This window comes from Lutra lutra, chromosome 7, assembly GCF_902655055.1.
Source record: "Lutra lutra chromosome 7, mLutLut1.2, whole genome shotgun sequence".
NCBI lineage: Eukaryota > Metazoa > Chordata > Mammalia > Carnivora > Mustelidae > Lutra > Lutra lutra.
This window is the reverse complement of record NC_062284.1, coordinates 9555192-9561716: the sequence shown is the minus strand read 5'-3', so window position 1 is coordinate 9561716 and position 6525 is coordinate 9555192. Positions and strand designations below refer to the sequence as shown.

The 6525-nt window shown below is 45.8% G+C and overlaps 1 protein-coding gene across 1 annotated transcript in view; it reads left to right on the top strand.

Moving 5' to 3' along the window:
- The first annotated feature begins 1912 nt into the window (after positions 1-1912).
- Positions 1913-6525, top strand: part of AKAP13 (A-kinase anchoring protein 13) — a 330885-nt gene continuing 326272 nt past the window's right edge. Inside the window, exon 1 of the mRNA XM_047736222.1 lies at positions 1913-2124. The gene's annotated coding sequence lies outside the window, so the exon portion shown is untranslated. The remainder of the gene's footprint in view (positions 2125-6525) is intronic.

Below are 6525 nucleotides of genomic sequence, written 5' to 3'. Positions count from 1 at the left end.
GTCACTAGAAAGATGACGTCATAACATTTATTTGCTCTTGCCTTTGTAACAGAGCAGCTAGGCTCTAGGAGAAGACCCTGGGCTTATCACATACGACCCTCGAAGTGATTTTCTGGGTTAGCTCCCTTGCTCTACAGGAGACTGAGGTTCTTGGGAAATGGCATGTTCTTGGTGGGTTCCTTCGTGGCAGTCAGGGCTAGGATCTAGAAGAGTCCTTTCTCCACACCCTCTTTCAAATTTTGGCAAGGACAGATTAGAGTGAGTGTCGAGGAGGGTGGGCAGCACGATGGGATGGTTGGAAAATAATTTCACGTGAAGCGCTGGGCATGTTTGGCCTTGGTTTTTCATTCTGTGAGGGTGAACTAGGAAAATATATGTGAGAACCAGGTCCACTTGCAGGGAAGCAAATCACAGCTCAAGACTAGGAGCAGTTCTAAGATTTAAAGCCTCCCCACATCTGAAGTGACTGATACACACAGTAAATATTCACAATACCCCTCTCTTAGGTATTCAGTCCTCGGTGGTGAGCTTGCCTGGATTAGGGTTTTCAAAGAGTCATGTTTACTTCCTCTTCCTCCCTCCCTCCCTTTCTTCCTTCCTTTCTCTCTCTTTCTCCCTCCCTCCCTTCCTTCCTTTTGCCATATTCTATACCAGTATTTTTTAAACGAACATAAAAAATATATGTCTAAACTGTGCAAAGTGTACTTAATCTTAAGTGTACAGCTGGGTGAATTTTTTTTTTAAATTTTTTCCTTTTTATTTATTTGATAGAGAGAAAAATCACAAGTAGGCAGAGAAGCAGGCAGAGAGAGAGAGAGACAGGGAAGCAGGCTCCCCGCTGAGCAGAGAGCCCGATGTGGGGCTCCATCCCAGGACCCTGAGACCATGACCTGAGCCGAAGGCAGAGGCTTAACCCACTGAGCCACCCAGGCGCCCCCAGCTGGGTGAATTTTCATATATTTTATAACTTTGTTATCCACCATCTAGATCAAAATACAGAACACTTCAGCACCCCTCCTGCTCCTTCTCAGCCAATAATCCTTCAACTCCTAGGTAACCCCTGTTTTGACTTCAATCACTATCATTTTGCATGTTCTTCAACTGAATATAAAGTGTCATTTTTTACTTAATATTTTTCTTTAATTAGATTCATTTTTAAATAGCTTTCTATTTGATCTAAGAGATAACATCAATGAAATAATGGTCTGTTGTGACAGGCATTTTTCCTCCTAGCACACAGTGAAATACACACTGAAACACACACAGACACACGCGTATCAAAATGAAGAAGTTTCATTGACCCAGTGGACCACTTTTCGTTTCTCAGAAGCCACCAGATGATTTCTGAGGTCCTTTGAAACTGGTAGATTGTGATCGAGTAGCCACAAGTTCACGGAATGCCCTGTCAAAATCTTGATGCCGCCAGAGAGCCATCCTGCATCCAGTGATACATCCACCTAAAACACTTGTTGGATACCTAACAATGACTCACAGAAGACTAAACCCCACTTTCCGATTGCAAGTGGAAGTAGAAGAGTAAATCATTTCAGTACGTGTGTGATAACTGCTACAGTCAGGTAAGCATCGGCACACAGAGGCAGGGCGGTTTCCGGAGACAGGGCGGAGAGGAGAGGGGGGTGGGCACTTTCCTGCGAAAGCTCCGCCAGCCACCCCACTCCGATCACTTTGCCGCGGCACAGCGGCGGCAGGCAACCTCAGCCTTCCTTAGCAACCTGAACGCACCGCCCAGATGCCTTCCTATTGGCCTCCCGGAACGTGATGGGCAGCTCTGCAGTGCAATCCCAGCTCGCGGCCCCTGTCTCCGCGCTTACTCACGGGAGGGCTCGTAGGCGTTACCGCCCTCTCCAGGTGCCCCGCCCGTGCCCGAGCGGCTTGTGGCGCATGCGCGGCGGGTTGGGCTGTGTGCAGGGCCAGCGCCGAGCCGGAGCAGCCGCGGTGAAGCTTCTGGGCTCCGCTGAGACCGCCGTGCCCGCTCGTTGCCTCGGCCGCCGCTGCCTCAAGCCGTCGCCGCCGCCGGGTGAGCGGCTGCCTATTGTCCTTCTCGGTGGCGACGGTGCGGAGCTGCTCCGGCTGGGCCCGCGGGGGAGCCCCGGGCGCCGCACGGTGAGAGCGCAACTTAGTTGGCGGAGTTGGGGGAAGTTCTGTGATTTGGGGAGGGGTCGCGGGCGAGGCGCGCGGGCCCTCCTCCTGCGGCCGCTCCTGGGGGCCGCTACCGGGACCAGCGCCGGGAGGGGGGCGGGGCCGCGGGGCGAGGAGGGGGCGGGTGGGGATGAAGGGGCGGCGGTGGGGGGCGCCTCCCCGGCCCCCTTCTTCCCCCGCGTCGCCCCCTCGCTCATTGTCTGCTCCGCGGCCGTGGCGCGCCTCCCAGCTCCCGCCGCCCGGCTTCGGGATCGCCGCAGCTCCCGGCGCGGGGGGCGCGGCCGCGGCCGCGGGGGGCCCCTCGGGCGAAGACGACTCCCCCGGCGCCGGGAGCCGCGGCCCCTTCGAGGGTCCCTCCTGTTGCCGGGCTCCGCGAACAAGTGCTCGGGACGCGAGGGAGCGTCTCCCCCGGGCCGACGCGGACGGTAAACACTCCGGGCCGCACCCGCCTTCGGGGGGCGCCTTCCGCGCCCATCTCGGGCCGCGCGGGTCGGGGCCACGCCGCCGGAGGGGACCCGCGCTGGGACTGTGCAGCGGGTTCAGCTCTCCACCGAGTTCAAGTGCAGCCATACTTTGAGGCCAAACAAAACATTAACAAAACTTTTTTTTTTTTGGCTTACTTATACTATTTTTTTTTTTTCAAAGTCGACCAATATGAGAAGTTTAAAAGAAAATGGGGGAAAACCCTCAATTTTTCTTCCCCACGAGATAGGATAGACGGATTTTTTTTACTTTTGGGTTTTTTTGTTTTTTTTTGGAAATACGTAGTTTTTAACAGCAAAATGATTTCATCAGTTTAAGTTTTTAAGTGTTACTGTGAACTGAGGAATTCACAATGAAAGTTGGATTGAGCAATCTTTTGGTGTTCGTTCTCAGCTTTTAGACTCCTGGGTGAAGTTATTTTTGGAGTTTATTGCCTCAGGCATATACAACTAAAGGAAAAAGCAGTGTGCTTTTTTTTTTTTTTTTTTTCTTATTCCAATACACCCCCTTCTGTTTTCTGAAGAAGCATCTTATTCTGTTTTTCTAAGCCGTTGGATTGCCCAGGTCAGAACAAACGACTGCGTGCAGTTTTTGAAAGATGATTTTTTGCAAGTTGGTAAAGACGTTATGATCAGCTGAGATGAATTCCTGTTCTGGTTCTTGTATTGCTCGGTCTTGGGAGATTTTCAGGCTGCATGAGACACAAGCCTTGCCAGGTTTGGGGTTCGATTCTAGTGAATTTGATTCACTTGGCTTATGATGTTGAAGACCCCCCAAGTGAAACTAGCTTAAGTGTCAAGTTGGTAGTGGAACAGAATGACCCGAAGGTGTTAATACCTGTTTTCCTATCCCATTGCCCTCTCTTAAATTAAAAAGAAAAATTTGAGAAATACTCTGTGTGTCAGTTTGATTGATTTCTCATTTGAAATGAGTAAGGCGGGGAAGTGTTTCTGGGTTTTGCTGGTTGGGATGGCCTTATTTTGCTTTGAAAAACCAACTTTCTTCACCTGATGAGGCTAAAGAAAAATGTCTTTATGGCATAAGCATTGTACTTTTAAACTACGACAACAATGTCACTTTGAGGAGTCACGGTTCTTCCCCTTACGGCTTTTCTTCCTGGTTGTGCAGTTCGGTATGCCTGTGTGGGATGATTGTGTGGCTGAAGGTTGGCAGAGGTTGGAAGGGCTGTCCGGGAGGGGCTTAATGTAAACAAATAGAACTGACAACAAAGCCTGACAAGTAGGCCAGTTGCTTTCCTTCTCTGAGCTGTGATACCATGTTATACCTACTGTTTTAGGATTTCTCACACACTTCATTTATCTGCCTGACTGATGGTAACTGTATACGTAGTATAAATGGACTCCTCCTCTAGTCTCTTAACTCTTTGAGGGCCGTGATGGGCCTTATTTCTTAGTTTTGTCCCCTCTTTGCTAGGAAGGACTCTTAACGCAGGGTAGGTGTTACACGTTTGAAATTGGTGACGTGTTTTGTACTAAGCTAGTGATAGTGCATGCAGAACCACTGACTCTGGGAACTTGTCCAGAATGACAGTTCATGTGCAGGTCTGTGATGAAATTTAGTTTACTTTAAAAGGATTTCAAGCCTTTCTTTTTATCTGTTAATTACTCCTTGAAAAGAAGTGAAGTTTAAATAGAGCTCTGTGAGTTTTCACAATGTGGTTCTCATTTAATTTTCTCCGTTTTCTGGTGAAATGATTAAGACTGCTGGACACATCATTTCATATCTCTGTCTTTTCTTCTATTGTGAAGTGGGGAGGTAGCCCAGTTTTGAAGAATACACATTTTTTGAAGCCGGGTACATTTGAGTTCTGATCCCCACACTTCCCTTGACTAGTTGGGAGCCACGGAGCTTCTGTGTCCTTCCAAAAGGTGTAGTACCATACTTTGCAGGGTTCTTTAGAATAACTGAAACCATGTGAGGTACTTAATAGTGTGCCAGACATTAAGTAGGTGCCTTTTACCTGTAACTGTAGCGATAATAATTTTGATAACTTTTTATATGATTTAAAGCGGTTTTAAAAGTCTGATGCTTCTGAGTTTAGTGGTTTAGCTATTTCTTTCATAAAGAAGGAATCCTTTTGAGAATTGAGTGTCTTCAATTGAATGAATTTTTTTCTTTTCTTTTTTTTTTTTTTTAAACATTCAGTTGAACTGAATGTTAATAGAAACTGTTATCTTCTCATTGACTTTAACAGGTGTTTGAGTGGAATTTGCGGAGTAGCTTGGTAGGGTATGACTGTGCATTTATAGTGTTTAGGAAATGGTGAGAGATGGATTGTTTTCAACACTTGCAATAGGATATCCAAGTTATTTAGTCAGTTCCAGCTTTTGTACTTTATTTTACTTCAGTCTTGAAAAATAATTGATAGGGATTATGACTACATTTTTCAAATTCGTTTAAGATAGACCTGGACTGGGGGTTAATTCAGTGTTAGCACAGTTCAGTCATGTTAGCAAATTGCTCACTTCCCCTTCAAGCTAACACCTTTGAAGGTGCCACCATTTGCGGAAGGAAGCAGTGATTTGAATCTGTTCTACCAACTCCGTTTATACTATTTACAGTACCAAACCTGTAATCAGGACATTTCTGTATATTGAATCTCATGTTTCCATTAGTCTTCTTATAAAATGAGAGTACAAAGTTAGACACGGAGGGTTATAGTAAACCTTTAAAAATTTTATTGATCAGACTCACAGATGGAAGAAAAAACATACCTGACAAAGCTAGATGAATAAATTTGGACTTTTTGATAATCCTTTCTTTTAAAGTTAATGCTTATGGGCACTTGAATAGACTCGGTTATTACTGATGGGGACAGGGTCCATTTGGAAGCAGTGCTCCTGAGTCCTTGTCAGCTTGTCTTACCACTGTAAATGAGGAGAAGGGGGAAGATGTTAGTGGAAGGAATTTCATTTCCTTCATATGTCCTCCCATTTATGATCTTGAAGTCCACCTATGGGTTGATTGTTGCATAATAAACAGAAGATGAACAGATAACCCATTTTGTTAGCCCGTGCTGGGAGGACAGACCACCTGCTCTTGCGATACTGTGATTGTATGAATATTTATGTGGAACAATGGTGTGATTTCCCTTTTTTACCTCTTCAGAGCTCTGTTCAGAGCCTGGCAAAGGTGGATATCAGTATGTTTCTGTGATGTGGGTATTGGGGTGGGAAAAAGGAAGAACTGTGAGGAATTAACCATTTATGTCACTCTGTAGGCTCTTCTTTTGGAAACCATGCTTTTGAATTTTCACTTCTGATAGTATCATAAACCCATATTTTGCCATAGCCCCACCATCTAAAATGGCCAGTTATTCCTGAATGGTTAGATATTAAGTAGGTATGTCGCATGGTAATTGATTTCTCTTTTAGACAACTAAAGATGTCAAGTTAGGGAAAAGCACGTAGGAGTTATGTAAAGAATTTCATAGAACCCAAGATGATTCTCTGATGGTGATCTCTACTAAAAACAGGTGGTATGGAGCCACATGTCTGACTTCACAACCAGACTTTACCATTTATTGACTGTGTGTCCTTGAGCAAGCCACTTAATCTATCTCAAACATAAGATCCTTGTAAACTAAAAACAAATTTAATATTAATCATTTCTTAACACTTACTACTGTTATGAGAAACAAATAAGGTAAAATACCATACCAGTGCTATGCCATTTTGTAAATTTTTTTTTTAAAGATTTTTTATTTATTTATTTGTCAGAGAGAGCGAGGGAGAGAGAGCGAGCACAGGCAGACAGAATGCAGGCAGAGGCAGAGGGAGAAGCAGGTTCCCTGACGAGCAGGGAGCCCGATGCGGGACTTGATTCCAGGACGCTGGGATCATGACCTGAGCCGAAGGCAGC